Here is a 17,629-nt window from a genome sequence, read left to right on the forward strand (position 1 = left end):
CCTCTCCTTTGCGTTTTCTCTTTTTACTTCTTTGCGTTTTGTCCTTTTTGTTTCTTCGCTCTCACTTGTCGGTTCTTTGACTCCTTTTCGCTTTTATTTATTTTTATGCTTCGTATCCAGACGGTTTACTGTATTTCTCTCCCTCGCTCATCATTCCCAGCTTTATATATATACATATATATATATATATATATATATATATATATATAATATATATATATATAGAGAGAGAGAACGAAGAGGGGAGAAGGTGATTATTGAATTTATTGCATTAAAGTTAGGGAAAGGGAAAGGGAAAGAGAGCTGGCGAAAAATTGGGCCAGGAGCGGGGATTGAACCCGCAACCTTCGCCTGACCGGGGCGACGCCTTAACCGATTAGACCATCCTGGCCACTGGTTTCGGCGGACTCAATTTCTGACCAGCTCTCTGTGTACTGTTTAGTTTCGAATTCGCTTAACTGGGTAGACGACAACCGTTGCTGATTTAAGGCCCGCGCTATTTCCGACATGCGGCAGTGACGTGGCACGTCATCTCAGCTTGCAAATGTCGGAAAGGGCCCGTCTTCCAGGATATCTAGGGAACCACTCCTCCCCATAGGGACAGGCTGCACCGTATATATAATGGGATTGAGTGAAGATTGACAAGTGCAGCCGTAGTAATATTGAGAACGAAGAGGGGAGAAGGTGATTATTGAATTGTGTTGCATTAAAGTTAGGGAAAGGGAAAGGGAAAGAGAGCTGGCGAAAAATTGGGCCAGGAGCGGGGATTGAACCCGCAACCTTCGCCTGACCGGGGCGACGCCTTAAACGATTAGACCATCCTGGCCACTGGTTCCGGCGGACTCAATTTCTGACCAGCTCTCTGTGTACTGTTAGTTTCGAATTCGCTTAACTGGGTAGACGACAACCGTTGCTGATTTAAGGCCCGCGCTATTTCCGACATGCGGCAGTGACGTGGCACGTCATCTCAGCTTGCAAATGTCGGAAAGGGCCCGTCTTCCAGGATATCTAGGGAACCACTCCTCCCCATAGGGACAGGCTCAGCAACGGTTGTCGTCTACCCAGTTAAGCGAATTCGAAACTAACAGTACACAGAGAGCTGGTCAGAAATTGAGTCCGCCGGAACCAGTGGCCAGGATGGTCTAATCGTTTAAGGCGTCGCCCCGGTCAGGCGAAGGTTGCGGGTTCAATCCCCGCTCCTGGCCCAATTTTTCGCCAGCTCTCTTTCCCTTTCCCTTTCCCTAACTTTAATGCAACAAAATTCAATAATCACCTTCTCCCCTCTTCGTTCTCAATATTACTACGGCTGCACTTGTCAATCTTCACTCAATCCCATTATATATACGGTGCAGCCTGTCCCTATGGGGAGGAGTGGTTCCCTAGATATCCTGGAAGACGGGCCCTTTCCGACATTTGCAAGCTGAGATGACGTGCCACGTCACTGCCGCATGTCAGAAATAGCGCGGGCCTTAAATCAGCAACGGTTGTCGTCTACCCAGTTAAGCGAATTCGAAACTAACAGTACACAGAGAGCTGGTCAGAAATTGAGTCCGCCGGAACCAGTGGCCAGGATGGTCTAATCGCTTAAGGCGTCGCCCCGGTCAGGCGAAGGTTGCGGGTTCAATCCCCGCTCCTGGCCCAATTTTTCGCCAGCTCTCTTTCCCTTTCCCTTTCCCTAACTTTAATGCAACAAAATTCAATAATCACCTTCTCCCCTCTTCGTTCTCAATATTACTACGGCTGCACTTGTCAATCTTCACTCAATCCCATTATATATACGGTGCAGCCTGTCCCTATGGGGAGGAGTGGTTCCCTAGATATCCAGGAAGACGGGCCCTTTCCGACATTTGCAAGCTGAGATGACGTGCCACGTCACTGCCGCATGTCGGAAATAGCGCGGGCCTTAAATCAGCAACGGTTGTCGTCTACCCAGTTAAGCGAATTCGAAACTAACAGTACACAGAGAGCTGGTCAGAAATTGAGTCCGCCGGAACCAGTGGCCAGGATGGTCTAATCGTTTAAGGCGTCGCCCCGGTCAGGCGAAGGTTGCGGGTTCAATCCCCGCTCCTGGCCCAATTTTTCGCCAGCTCTCTTTCCCTTTCCCTTTCCCTAACTTTAATGCAACAAAATTCAATAATCACCTTCTCCCCTCTTCGTTCTCAATATTACTACGGCTGCACTTGTCAATCTTCACTCAATCCCATTATATATACGGTGCAGCCTGTCCCTATGGGGAGGAGTGGTTCCCTAGATATCCTGGAAGACGGGCCCTTTCCGACATTTGCAAGCTGAGATGACGTGCCACGTCACTGCCGCATGTCGGAAATAGCGCGGGCCTTAAATCAGCAACGGTTGTCGTCTACCCAGTTAAGCGAATTCGAAACTAACAGTACACAGAGAGCTGGTCAGAAATTGAGTCCGCCGGAACCAGTGGCCAGGATGGTCTAATCGTTTAAGGCGTCGCCCCGGTCAGGCGAAGGTTGCGGGTTCAATCCCCGCTCCTGGCCCAATTTTTCGCCAGCTCTCTTTCCCTTTCCCTTTCCCTAACTTTAATGCAACAAAATTCAATAATCACCTTCTCCCCTCTTCGTTCTCTCTCTCTCTCTATATATATATATATATTTTGTTAGGGAGAAGAAGACGAAGCGGAAAGAAGAGGTCCAAGCTGCGCGCGCTCTTCAGCTGGGGCACAACGATCTTGTCGCTTGAACACCTCTATCCAGTTCTCATTAAATCACCTTCTTAACATCCTCACAATTGGTGGAGGTCAGTACGTTTCCCAACCTCTCGGCTGACCGCTCTTCTGGAGTTACGTAGCGGGCGCACCGTTAACACCATGTCTCAAGGAGCAAGTACTTCAAACGGCCTGGCACCCCCCGGTTCCACTCCATCGCCACCGACCGTCAAGAACCGTCAACGGGACCCTGCTTTCCTGGCACTGACGTTCACGACTGGATGAAAAGTTATGACCGCGCAAGTCACCACAACCGATGGGACGACAGCTTTAAGTTGGCCAATGTAGTGTTCTTTTTGAAAGACACTGCATTGCAATGGTTTGACAACCATGAAGATGAAATCAGTTCATGGGACGCCTTTACAGTCGCATTTTCGGAGGCGTTCGGAAAACCAGAACGACGCAAACAGCAAGCGAAAGACAAGCTGGCTCGCCGATTTCAAGCCACCACCGAATCTTCCACCAGCTACATTGAGGATGTCCTTCGTCTCTGCAGCAGAGTGGATGCCGACATGACCGAAGAAGATCGTATCCGTCATTTGTTTAAGGGGCTGTCCCAAGACCTCTTCGCTGTTGTCGCACCCAAGTCACCCACGACAGTCCAACAACTAATCGGTGAGTGCAAAAAGTACGAAGAACTGCAGAGTGCACGGATCTCAAAAGCACCTTTCGAACGCCTTCCAGAGGTATCCGTTGCATCTGTTGCCGGTGTTGACTTGCCGGCACTGATCCGCAGCATCATTCGGGAAGAGCTGCGTTCTTTTCTTGATCACCTCCGTCCACCTTCCGAGACAACCCAAACCCACCCTCAGGCACAGAGCGTCCAGAAAGTCGTCCAGAACGAACTTCATGCTGCGCTTGCATCACTGACGCCATCGACGTCGGCATATGCTTCACCACCTCCCGCACCGCCGCTCTTCTGTACCATGCCACATGATGCGCCGCACTTCTACCCAGGCTCCCGTTTCAATCAGGCCTCCCCAGCGTCGCGAACCTACGCACCGCGCCGAAGAAGTGACATTTGGAGAACGGAAGACCAGCGACCCATCTGTTTTAATTGTAGTTTACCCGGCCACGTCGCGCGCTACTGCCGCCGTCGCATGAACCCTGACGAGTATCGCCGTTTCCCTCAACCTTATCCACGTTACTCCCCCGATGACGATAGCCGTCCCGTTGACCGCCAGACCCCAGCTCCATTTTCACAGCGTGACAATCGCAGAGGCCGATCACCGTCTCCTTACCCTCGACGCCAGCGCTCCGTGTCGCCCCTCAACGTCGCCGCCGTCGCAAATACAACGTCAAACTGAAGCCCGCAGCCTGCGTTGCCACAGGAGGTCAGGCTGCACCACGAAACTGCAATATAAATCCTCCTGGAGAAGGCCCAACGACTGTTGCTATTGAAATTGACGGACAAAAACTTATAGCCCTCGTAGACACCGGTGCCGCCAAATCCTGTATCTCTGACACTTTCCGACGGCCTTTGCGCAAAGTATTGACGCCAGCACCTGGACGATTTTTACGTATGGGAAATGGAGATTTGATACGTCCTCTCGGCTGTTCCACACTCTCAGTGACTCTGGGCTCCAATCGCTACGTTGTTGTCTTCACAGTCCTCTCGAACTGCGTGGTTGAGGTGATACTGGGGTGGGATTTCCTGTCGTCAACCGATGCCATCATTGACTGTGGGGAACGTCAGCTGCATTTAAACACTTCTGACACAGACGAATTTGCCGGTTGTGATCCTGTTGTCCTTCGAACGACAGCCGATCTATGTATCTCACCATTGACTGCTGTCGCAGTAACACTGGAGCCTGAGTTCAGTTTCCAAGGAGATTACGGTCTTGTCGAGCCACTGCTTACCACATTCGTGCAAAAGGGCTTGCTTCTGCCTTACTGTACCGTCGCCGTAATAGCAAGCCAAATTAATCTATACGTTACAAACGCTTCTGCACAGCCGCTTATATTACCTCGAGGAGCTGGTATTGCAACCATCCGGACGTTCGACCATGATAGCCTCGCCGTTTTGGCTCAAGACACGTGCCATCTCCACTCGCAGCCAATTCCTCAAACCCAATGCTCCACCAAACATACAACGCTGATGATCGACAGCTGCTTAACAACCAACCAAAGGCAAGCTCTTTCCAGTCTTCTGGACGCATATAGCGACTTATTTGACTTCAACCGCTCGGCACTCCCACAGACATCTGTGGTGCACCACCAGATTGAAACCGGAAACACAAGTCCCCTTAGGAGCCGCCCGTATCGTATTTCACCTGCGGAACGTAAAGTGATTCGAGACCATGTGACTGATATGCTGAAAAACAATGTTATACAGCCGTCATTCAGCCCTTGGTCCTCCCCCGTGGTTCTCGTTAAGAAAAAAGACGGTTCGTGGCGCTTTTGTGTTGATTACCGGCGTCTAAACAGGATAACTAAAAAAGACGTATATTCGCTCCCTCGTATCGATGACATGCTCGACGCACTTCAAGGGTCTTCGTTCTTTTCATCTGTTGACCTTCGTAGCGGCTACTGGCAAATCCCTGTTGCCAACGCGGACAAACCGAAAACCGCGTTTGTCACTCCGGACGGTCTCTTCCAATTTAATGTCATGCCTTTTGGCCTGTGCAACGCTCCCGCGACGTTTGAGCGGATGATGGACAGTGTTCTACGCGGTTTAACATGGAACATATGTCTCTGCTACCTCGACGATGTTATTGTATTCTCCTCTACCTTTGAAGATCATCTACATCGACTCCAGCAAGTTATGGACTGCTTTCGCTCCGCTAATTTGCAGTTGAACTCAAAAGAGTGCACGTTCGGGGCTCGGGAAATTCGGAATCTGGGTCACTTAGTGAGCTCGGAAGGCATCCGCCCAGACCCCACCAAAGTCCAAGCTGTCTCTGACTTTCCGAATCCCAGAACCACAAAAGACATCCGGGTTTTTCTTGGACTCTGTACATACTTCCGAAAATTCATCCCTCGTTTCTCGGATCTCGCCGAACCCCTGAATGAACTACTTCGAAATAACACTACATTTTAATGGGGACCCTCCCAGGCCAAGGCATTCCTATCTCTTAAACGTGCACTCATTTCCGTCCCAATACTTGGCCACTTCGTACAGGGAGCTGACACGGAAATCCGAACGGATGCCAGTGGACATGGCATCGGGGCTGTTCTGGCGCAAAATGTAAATAGTCGCCCACGCGTCATAGCATACGCTAGTCGAACTCTAACGAAGTGTGAGAGAAATTACAGTACTACGGAGCGTGAATGTCTAGCGCTAATATGGGCGATATCGAAATTCAGACCATATCTTTACGGCACCCATTTTAAAATTGTTACAGACCACCACGCCCTATGCTGGCTTGCCAGCCTTAAAAATCCATCTGGCCGCCTTGGGCGTTGGTCGCTGAAAATTCAAGACTACGACTTTAGCGTAGTTTTCAAGTCAGGAAAGCGTCATCTGGATGCCGATGCGCTGTCCCGATGTCCTCTCCCCACTGACATTTCACATCATGCTCCAAGCGACCACGATTCTTCCATCGCTCTGTTGGATACCGTTGACATTGCAGCTGCTCAAGCGTCCGATCAGAATATACGGCCACTCATACAATGCTTGATGGGGATTCCTGGATCTCTCACGCGGCACACTCAACAGCGCGCTCGTCTCTTCACCCTTCGTGATGGTGTCCTCTATAGACGAAACTACGAGCCACATGGACGACCCTGGCTGCTCGTTGTTCCTCGGACCCTCCAAAAAGACATCATCCAAGCACACCACGATGACCCTACCGCTGGACATCTCGGTTTCGCAAAGACATACTTCCGCTTGCGTTCGAACTACTTCTGGAATGGCATGTATCGCACCATCAACAAGTACATTCGCACGTGTCACCTATGTCACCTTCACAAGACTCAAACCATTCAGTCATCCGGCACTTTGCATTCCATAACACCGCCTCATCGACCCTTCCAAACAATCGGAATCGATTTTCTCGGCCCATTTCCTTCGTCTACAAACAACAACCGGTGGATAATTGTCGCTGTAGACTATCTCACCAGATACGCCGAAACAGCCTGTGTTCCAACCGCCACAGCCCAAGAAGTGGCAACTTTCTTTCTGCACAACATTCTCCTCCGGCATGGTGCACCCCAGGTTATAATAAGCGATCGGGGCACTCCTTTTATAGCTAAGCTCCTCGATGATCTTTTGCGCCTGGCTAACACAACTCATAGATTAACCAGCGCTTATCATCCCCAAACCAATGGGCTAACAGAACGCCTTAACCGCACGTTATCAGAGATGATGTCGATGTACGTCGCGGAAAATCATACAAACTGGGACGCTATTGTCCCATATGTGACCTTCGCTTATAATACCGCGCGTCAGTCAACGACAGGCTTCTCACCGTATTACTTGCTATTCGCCCGTGAACCACTTACAACTCTTGATACTATTTTACCCTCCGTCTATGAACCTCACACGTCGTATCCTTCAGAGGTCATCTGCCGCGCTGAGGATGCTCGACAACTCGCGCGTTTCCAAACGCTACGATCGCAGCAGCAACAACAGCTTCGTTACGCACAGACGCATGGCGAAGCATCCTACAACGTTGGTGACGAAGTCCTTCTCGCCACCCCACTCCGCAAGCCAGGTAAATGTGAAAAATTGCTCCAGAAATACACTGGGCCGTTTCGCATTCTCCGCTGTCTGTCTCCTACAAACTACGAAGTGGAACCAGTGTCACCACCTAGAGATCACCGCACGAAGTCACGTGACATTGTCCACGTTTCCCGCATGAAACCTTTCCACCCACCCCACGACTGAACACACCAAGGCCGGTGGACCGGCCCTTTACCCGCCCGGGGGAAGTGTTAGGGAGAAGAAGACGAAGCGGAAAGAAGAGGTCCAAGCTGCGCGCGCTCTTCAGCTGGGCCACAACGATCTTGTCGCTTGAACACCTCTATCCAGTTCTCATTAAATCACCTTCTTAACATCCTCACAATATATATATATATATATATATATATATATATATATATATATATATATATGATTGAACCGTACTTGATCGAAATCAATGTCTTACGAAACTCCCGAAAGCCAAAATATACGGCGGAGCCTGGATTTTGAGTTTCGGGGCTTTCGTGAGACATTGATTCATTCGACCAAGTACGGTTAGATCATCATCACAATTTCTATTTCCTTTTCGGAGACCGCCGTGCGTTGATGACAAATGCCCATGATATATATATATATATAGAGAGAGAGAGAGAGAGAAAAAAAAACTAAGCGCTGGACGACGAAAAGTATATACGGAAGAAAACGCACCTGAGACGGTTGTTGGAGTTTTTAAAATATATTATTGGTAAAGTTGGTCGACGTTTCGGCCTGAGCCAGACCTTTTTCAAGTCTTGAAAAAGGTCTGGCTCAGGCCGAAACGTCGACCAACTTTACCAATAATATGTTTTAAAAACTCCAACAACCGTCTCAGGTGCGTTTTCTTCCGTGTATATATATATATATATATATATATATATGTGTATATTCAATAACGTGGCTCTTGATTCTCGCAGATGATGATGATACCATGTCTCTAAAGCTCATAAACAAAGAATACTACATGTACACGGGGCGAGACAAACAGTGGGAGGATTTCTGGAGCACAAACGAGCACGTACCACGTGACACTAAGCGTCGTACCGCGTTTCACGTGGCGGCGTGTGCTTCCAGAACACCTCCGATTGAATACATTTCGTTTCTTGTGCATTAATAATACAGGTAGGAAACGCCAGAAAGCCAAGGTGGAGTTGTGTAGAGGTTAGCACACCCGACCGTACATTGGGAGGCCCAGAGTTCAAATCCTGGCTCCGCCGTTTTTTGGCTTTCGGCGGGTTCCTGAAAACTTTGATTCTTTGATTTATTAGATTAAGTACGGTTCATTCATCTGCACATATTCGTTTATATCCTCCTCGGAGACCACGTACGACGACGTGAAGTGCCCGCGTTGTATATATATATATATATATATATATATATATAAAGGAAAAGGGTAAGTGTTTGTTTTGTGTGTCTTCGTGCATTCCGTTATTAAGTTTTGACTACTTGGTTCATGTTCAAATTTCAGTTTGTAAACTCTGAGCTTAACCCTCAGACACGCTAGTAAAGCCAGTTATGGATCTTCCACTGTGCCATTCTATAATTAAGATCACTGCCGTCCGCTCATGAAATTTACGTAGGCTGATTTGAGCAACAGGAAGAACGAGGTTTTACACCACAAAATTATCTGTTTCTGTTGCTTGCGCAGTGATCCGGAAAAATTATCCTGGACAAAATAGCACCGGACCAAGTTTCCCCTAGCGCTCTCGTTCTGTATGTCCGCGTAACTCAAGCGAAGAGAGAGTTCACTGTGCGTGCACTTTTTTTTTCTACCATAATATATAAATTGTTCTGAAAAGTATGACCTATTAATCGCGGTATATTTAAATCAATAGACCATTCCGGAAATACACAGCACCTCCCATCGTGTTTTTGACGCCCTATAAGACAATCCGATGTAATGAGCGTAAATGAGTATACCCATGAATAGTACGAGCGATTCATGTTCCTTTTGAATTGAGCGATTTCACAACGCAAAGAAAGCATGAGGATAAGAAAACAGGATGCGTAAAGGCTTTAAGATGTGTTGGTACTATTCGTGCTTTTTCGTGCTCTGTACTCGCAGTGGTGAGAGAAAAGAAATCGAGCCAATTCCCGGATGTACGGAGCGTATACCAGTCGCCCCGAGCGCATATCGGAACGGCCCCACAATTCCCTGCACCGCGCGGTGCAATGTGGGATTAACGAGAGTCCTTGTGGAAATTTCCAGAAAGGTCTGTTTCGTTACACTAACTCCTTGCCTCCACTACTAGTCTTCGTTCATGCTTGTTTCTCCGAAACACCAAACGAAATTTCGATGAACGTTCCGAAGATTAAACATGAAAACTTTCCTCGGCGTTTTCTCGCGAGATCGTTACTTCTCTACTTTGTGTCGCGGCCTGTTTAGTCGCGGGCGTCTTTTCCCTTTAATGAGTAAAAAGTGTTCCAAAATAAAGAAAAGCAAACAACAAGAAGGATGCGGGCCGCCCTATTATAAATAAGCCTGCCAGGATTAGAAGGATCCCCAAGACTTCATCATTTTACTTACCTAACCTGTAAACTCGTTTTAGTAGTCGCTCCTAGAAAGCCTAGATTGGAGAGAGGAACCAACTCAGATTTTTCACGGTGTTTTAAATTTAATGGTAGATGCCTCCTGATTGTATTAGTCGCATGAGCGCTTACGCTGCGTTGTTGCGTGGCGACGATGAAAGCGAACGACGAGGCGCACACGCTTATAGTCGATCAACTCTTTTGTCACCTTATCACACCTTGTATTGCAAATGCGGCCCATAAACCACGTGACTTCGATCGAGCAATCGGAAACACACTGAAACCTAAGCACTCTAGTTGTTGTCGGGTTATCCTTTAAAATTGTTTTCTTTTTCTTTTTTGCTAGGCTATTTAATATGGTTTTAGGAGATTAGCCAATCAGTATCTCGTTGCAGAGTAACGTACATTTTTAATAAAGCCAAAAACTCAACTGCTTGAAACTGAAACCTAAACACGAGCACGGAAGCTCATGGCCGGAAGTCACGTGACTACACCCAACCCCGTTTTTTTTCTACTTTTCTGGCGTGTGAAGCAGACGGCAGAATTGCGTGTACCGTTTATCGTGCGATTGTTTCGCACTTATATCCCTTCTGCTCGGTGTTGTGGGGTTGAACATCGATTGGACGGTACCACGAACGACAGTTCCGAAGTAGCGGCCCCACGTCTGTTGTTGGTCCTTCGTGCCGTCCCCATCGCGTGTTCTAGCCCTCCGTAGGTCGCCATATTGGGAATGACGTGTATATGTACTTCCCGTGATCTGTGCAACATTTTTTTTCGATCAACGTATTTGCAGTTTTTTTTTTTTTTTTTGAGACTATTAAAATGGGGTTCGTTTTCTTTTCTTAATACTGTATGTGTGCCTTAGATGTCTCACGACTTTGAACGTAGTTGGTACACGTAGTTTGAAAGCCACGTGGCCATAGAAAAGAGAGTAAGCGTGACTGAAATCGGCCGATTCTCAACCGGCTGTTTTCGGACGGAAACAAAAAAAAACAATTTCGATCCGTAAAATGTGTTCTGGGTAGTTGGGCTCTGATAGACGATTGCAAACAAGGCGTCTGGCCGCGGCCATGTTCTTTGCTCGTGTGAGCAAGCACGTGCAAGTGCAAGCTTGCCAAAGCTACCGTCACGCGTATGCTGCACGTGCTTGCACGGATGGCGAAGTGCGCGTTTGAAAGCGTCACTGTGGTCGGATTTCGCATGATTGGCCGAAGGCGGACTATTACGTCAGCAAATGATTTCTCATTGAAGGAAAAAAAGAGTTATGTAAGAACTTTGATTCTGACGGTGTTGGCATTGTTGTTTCAGAGCACTATGATTTCAAGCTCCCACCATGATCGTTACAAACACCATCGAACTTGTTGCTCGCAAGCTAATGACGTCATGAGAGGGAACCATGGGATTGCGCCACCAAAGCGTCTCGCTGCTAAGAGGGTGTATTCGCTGGCGAACATAGCTGTGTTCGCGAATGCTAAGCGCGCAGGATTGCCGATCTTATCAGCCTATTAATATGAGCTCGTTCTAAGCATCCGCTGTAAACAGCGCCCTTAAATACGGCGTCCAGCTGTGTTAATGTTCAAGTAAAAACCTCGGCGAGCATAAATACCCTGTCAGTGTCCCTTTAAAAATTGAGGGGAAGCTTCTCCCACCTCTTTCCACTTTAGTAGAGCGAACGATGGAGAAGGTCGGCCCCTTTCTAAAGTTTGCTTTGCTAAAGTGGAAAGAGCTCGGGGGAGCTTCTCCTGAACCCTCTGCCTGTCAGCGACTTTAGCATCTCCTTTCCCGCTCCCCGTCCACTAGTTTATTCATTCCTCCTTTCTTTTGTACATTTCTGTCTTCTTTTGTCCCTCCCTTCCCCTCCCCCTTCCCCAGGGACTCTCATTAATTGGCATTATTTGCGGTCCACCCGTTTCCTTCCTTCTTTTTTTTTTTTTTTAACAGTTTAAGCAGCTTTTGTGTTTTTCTGCCCTTTATCTAAACGAAGCGACGATTTGTTGTTGCGGCGAGGTTGGCTTCATCTGATACGCTGTCTAACCACCGGGGAAAGGCTTTTAGCCTTCATCGAGTGGCCGTTTTTGCTCGTCTTCGTTTGGGATTAGGCTTCTTACGGTCACCTGTCGTTAGCCGCGTAGGCAACAAAATCTTGTTCCAACTCCTCCTCTTTTATTTTTTTTTCCTTTGTCCTTTGCTCCGTTATTTACTATTTTCACATGAAGCACGTTGTTTTTGGACTCATAATGGTTCGTTTCCTCCTGACGTTGTGCGTGTGCACTCCCCGCCTGGGCGGTCGCTGCCACTCTCTGTGTTGTTAAAGGGACACTCGAGTGGAATCTGAGGAGATCGTCTATTTAGGGTGATAACTCGATCTACGGACTCTAGACATCCTAAAGGAGCTGAAAGTACACTCATGGGCGACCGCTCTATTATTAAAAATCTTTTTTAAGTCCGTGACACGCCCCCTCCTTCTGCGCTATGGAGCAGTCACCAGTCGGACGGCGCTTTGAGTCAATAATTGATGTATTAGGTCTCCTACACCCAAAGATTTGACGTTTCTGCCAAAATATAGTGCACAACAGACCTAACAAGAGCAGAAGTTGTAACGTTCGGGAACTCCACGCAGTTAACTATTTTCATTGGTCAAATTGTTGTAGACGTGCAAAAACCCGATTATTGCACCCCCCCCCCCCCCCTTTCCCGATTGCTCATGTATTTCTATTGCTGTAATACTTCCACATCTTGCAATCTAGAACTCGTCAGTTTTATTGACTGAAGCCCAGCAAAAAATATGCCGTCAAAAACAAGCTTCTACAAGAGCACTTTAGTGCCTCTGTAAGCCAGGCAGGTTTTAGGAACCATTGCTAAACGGGGTGTGTTTTTAGTGTTTGTTTTTAGTGGGACCAGACTTTAAAAAAAGAAAAGAAGCTTGCATCAGCGTACAATATTTAATAAAATAGTGCACATTGGAACTGCGACTTTAAATTCACGTATAAGTAAAATGGCTCCATCCGGTGGTTTTAAACAATGGAGCCATATAAACAGTAAATTGTAAAGGAACTTTTTTTTTCTGTAAGTTTCTTTGCGTGCGTACAGACTTTCCCCTGACCTTACTTCCCCCCGTCGCTATTTTCGGAAAGTAGCGTCCCGCATGACCAACGTTGTCAGCGTCCAGCCTTAAAACAATTGCTCAAAAAAAGTGATCAATTACAATTGCTATTGGTTAAAACTTATTCAATAAGATAACTTGATTCATCGATAGGAAAAGTGATTTGTCGCGTCTTGAAAAAGTAACCGTTACTTTTTCGATCACTTGAGATATTTGAAACGACGGATCTTTCTGTCTGTTTGAAAAACGGGTCTTGCGTACCGTTTAACATAGAGTTCTAGGGAACCGTTTTCGTACATCCGATACGGTACAATATGACCGCCGGTACGAACTGCGCATGCGCTACAGCAGAAGGCTCTCGCATGCGCAGTTTCGTACGTATCGGATCTGCAAAAACGGTTCCCTAAAACCCCATAATGTTGGATTAGAATAACCAAATTATAAACAAGATATCCTCTTAATCCTATTATTTTGGTAAACCATCCTCCTGTTGGATGCTTGGTTCGAGGATTCCTTGGTAGAGAACTTGAACAAACAAAGAGTGCCATTAAAAAAGAGAGGAGGAAATGGTAACGATTACAAGTAATTATAGTGCTTCCAAAAGCAGTGATTACTTCTCTGATTACTTCCTAATAAATGTAATCAATTCATTACAAAATTTCTCCCAAAAATAATCGATTAAAAGTAATTTGATTACTTGTGATGAGTGTTGTACAAGTCTGTTAGCACCTACCTCTGGGGCACTTTCATCTTTCTAAATTTTTTTTTTTTGGAACACAAGTTGTATGAGCTATTAAGAAAAAGTAATGAAAACCGACACGACGTCGCAATGCCAATTTGTTTTTGACGGGTGGAGGCACGTTGGGCTGTCCCTCAGTTGTAGGCATTGCCTTAGCCTGTCTAGGCTCGGCACTAAAGAAATCCTGCTTCCACACTCAATAGGGGACAGCTTCAAGTTGCGAATTGACGGACTCCGAAATGCGGGCTATCCATCGACAGCACTGTCAGACGTGGCAGGCACACTGCTGAAGAGAACAAAGGGTAGCCATGCAGCCCACGAAACGTGGTGTGGAAAGAACGCGACAGGTGGTCATCCCGTACTTACGCAAGAGTTTCACATAATTAAAAAAAAAAATGTAAAAAACCTCTACAGAATTCTTTTTTTTTTTTGTTTTGTTTTTTTTCAGCTTCACAGAAAACGACTAAGAATTGTCCAAGAGTTAACGCGAAGGGAGAGGAAATAAAAAGAACACGTGCACTAAGAAGCACGCCAAGCCGTTCGTGCCTCGTGCCACGGGCGTTCCGTACAGCCATAGCCTCCTCTATTCTCACGAAGCCTGGCAGTTCGACGACGGAGCCATTGATTGCCCGGTAGCAGATTTGGAGCGCGAGGATCTGGTAGCACAGAGCATCAAAGAGCCGTTTCTCAGGGAACCTAGACGTCACCTCAGAACTTTTGCAGCGGCGAGGATCCGAAATCACACTTGTTTGCTCGGCGGAAGTGTGTTTCGGCGTCTCGCCGCAGCGGGGCGCCAGTCACGTGGTTCTCCTCCCATCCGTTGTCTGCCGCTCCACCTGTTCTATTTCGGCGGCCGCTTCTCGTGCCGATCTACCAGGCTTTGTCAATCTATAAGAGGCTGTGGTACAGCATTCCCCCCTCGTGTGGCCGCACCTATTCACTGGCGGCCGTAGCTGTGTGCGTGACTGCTGACCACGTGCTAAGAACGAGCTGCCACAGTTCGTCTGCAACCTGCATTGCACACCATCAAGATCGGCGGTCTTAACAGCCTATTTATGTGAGCTCGTTCTGAGCATGCGCTCTAAACAGCACCCACAAATATGGCGTCCAGTGAATACTCCCCATACGTGAGGCAAACGGGGTGCTGACAGAACGGTAGGCTCCGTGAGCACAGGTACTCTCTCGGAACCGCAGCGGGAGGATACGTTTTCAGTTCACTGCAAAGAGTGCCTGTGCGAACCGTCTTTTAATACCACCACAATTTTGGGAAGGGACGAAGAAAAAGTGACACGGGGTGCTTCAGGCATTCTACGTCCAGAGTGTCGGAAGAATCTGCATTAGCTCAGCGTCAGTGGCGTTGCCTAGTGAGGAGCTGGCATTCCTGGAATTGACAATAATCGCTCAGGGCATGCCGTAAGGCGTATATATTATGCGCAGATGTGCGTTTGAACGTGTGGAACAATGTGTGTTTTCTTTCTCCATTTCTATCACTATAAATACATAGTTATAATAGTAGCTTTATTTCCAACAAAATACAATGTTGAAAAGGTGACATGGGAAAAAAGCTGTAAAAACAGCTTGACGAGCCCCGAGCCACCTATACCAGCAGTCGCGATGCAGGCGCCAAAGAAATTATACAAAAATAAAACATGACATGTGTACTACATGTTTGAGAAACTTCACAAAAAAAGAGCTGACGCTATACAAGATAAGTAGTCTATTCATACAATTTACACAATAGCGAAAACATACACAGAACGTGAGGACATCGCTTCCTTCTGTACCTTTTCGCGCTCTTTTATCTCGTTATGTTTAACCACTACCAATTAGCCCACCTCTCAAACTTATTTCAGATCTCTTATTTAAGGCAAATTAATTACTCTATAAAAAGATATCATTTGAGAATCATTAAATTCGCATTTTGCGTCATGTTTTTTAATCACTTTTATGTCGTGCGTGACGACACGTTTCACGTGAGCGTTGTGGGTTGTTTGGAATTCCCGCTCGAGGTCACGCGTCTGTGACGTCATGACCTTATTGACCAATCAGGATTTTCTCGTCACGACGCCACCGACATCTGCTTTACTGCGACACGAACTCCTGAACTTAAAACAGTGAGTAACAGCGACGTAAAGTGATAAAGAACGACGCAACAAGTGACGTGTCCGACTTCCTCGAACGGGAGGACAGCAGTTGCGGGAGGGACCACGTGATTTTTTTAGAAGAATTTTTCCAGACGGTCAAGAAAGAACGCGATCGAGAAAAATCTAGCTGAAACTCGTTAGTGCTACAAACACCCGCCCTCCCCTCCCCTTCCCCCCCCCCCCCCCCTAAAAAAAAGTAAAAAAAAGGAGTGCAATAAAAGTAAGCATGAAGAAACGCTTGACGTCAATTTAATTGAATATCGTGAAGAAAAAATGCACACACTGCAGAATAATAATAACAAAATGAATCTACTGCAACTCCGATAAGTGCAGCCGTGCAGCCGCTCGTCTCAACGCTTTCAGAAAAAGAAAAAAAAAAGTAACGGAGAAAATCGATGCAATTGAGTAGAAAGCCTACACATACAAAATAGCTCGCATTTAAAAGGATAAAAAAAAAGTTAAATCAATAACAAGGAGTGAAAAGGATGACAAAGTTAGTCTTCACGACAATGGCGCTTTGAGAGTGGCAGCGTCCAGGATACAAAGACACAAAAGAAAGTTAGAGAGAGAAAGAGGGGGCGTACAATAAGCGATAAAAAGTAGCAGTTCGTTAGTCTTTCTTGGGAACCCCGGGTTCGACGTCGCCTTCTTAATTCCCGCTTATCTCGACGGTAATCTTCTCCGAGGATAAAATCTCCCGTGCTCTGCCAGAGGGCCTCGGAAAAGCGCGGAGAAAAGACAAAAACGCGGAAACCAAAAAGATAGAAGAAAGAAACACAAAAAAACAAAACACGTCGTTTACTTTAAGTTTGCAAGCACGATGAAAATCCTTCGACGGGATTGAATGCTAAAGGAAACGAGCACGACGCAAATAAAAGGAAAAAGGTGAAAAAAAAAAAAAAAGGTGTCATCAATTCTAAAATTTGTACTCGATGAAGATAAGGCACGAGCGAGATTGAGCAGTCTCGAGCATACCTAATACGAAGGGGAGAAAAAAAACAAAAAAAAACGTCCCGGTGTTTTATCTTGAAAACAAACACATCAAAAATGGAAAAAAATCGCCCTTTTGCGTTAATGAACAGTGTCCAGTTTTCGCTGAGACAATGTAACGTTTGAATAGATTGTGCTCGTACACGAACGCGGAAATATGATGTTGCGGACAATAGGAGCTGCAACAATTCCTTCATTCTGTTCTTATTTTTGGCGTTCCTGTCAGTTTTTTTACGAAAAACAAATGTTTTTGTCGAAAGTGTTTGATGGAACGGGACGCTGAAGTCCCAATCTTTGACAGATATGACAGATAGGCAATGCATGATGTTGTCTGAATTGCAGACGCAGAATAGGGTAGGATTGGCTGTTGCAGATTATGTGGTCCCCAAAAGTAACTATAGCTGTTCGTTTTTTTTTTTTTCTTTTTTTTTTTTTTAATATGCATAGGTTGGTTTACACAGCCCCGATTCCTTGAAGGGGCGGTGCTACGATGTTCAATTGGAATGTTTTTCACTTTACAGGACCCTAGTGGCACTAGTGGGACTCAAGGATAGTCGCACGAAACGCCCCTGGCCAAGAAACTCCTTTGTTGCGGTGTAATTTCAAGGACAAAAGCGATCATTTTCATTCAATCTCTCCTTTGCAAAATTTGATGACGTAACTCGGGGATCGCAGTACACCCAAATGACGATATTTGAATACGGTTCATAGATTGGACCCGAGCATTGCG

At 46.6% G+C, this 17,629-nt stretch overlaps 1 protein-coding gene and 1 non-coding gene across 2 annotated transcripts in view; one reads left to right on the forward strand and one right to left on the reverse strand.

Annotated features, from left to right (window-relative positions):
• LOC120851169 overlaps positions 1–17,629 on the forward strand; it is a 534,438-nt gene that overhangs the window by 407,213 nt on the left and 109,596 nt on the right. The window lies entirely within an intron of this gene.
• On the reverse strand, positions 318–391 carry Trnat-ggu. Its single transcript has one exon. It is a non-coding gene; the product is annotated as a tRNA-Thr (tRNA).

This window comes from Ixodes scapularis, unplaced genomic scaffold (genome assembly GCF_016920785.2).
Source record: "Ixodes scapularis isolate PalLabHiFi unplaced genomic scaffold, ASM1692078v2 PGA_scaffold10__122_contigs__length_95168666, whole genome shotgun sequence".
Lineage (NCBI taxonomy): Eukaryota > Metazoa > Arthropoda > Arachnida > Ixodida > Ixodidae > Ixodes > Ixodes scapularis.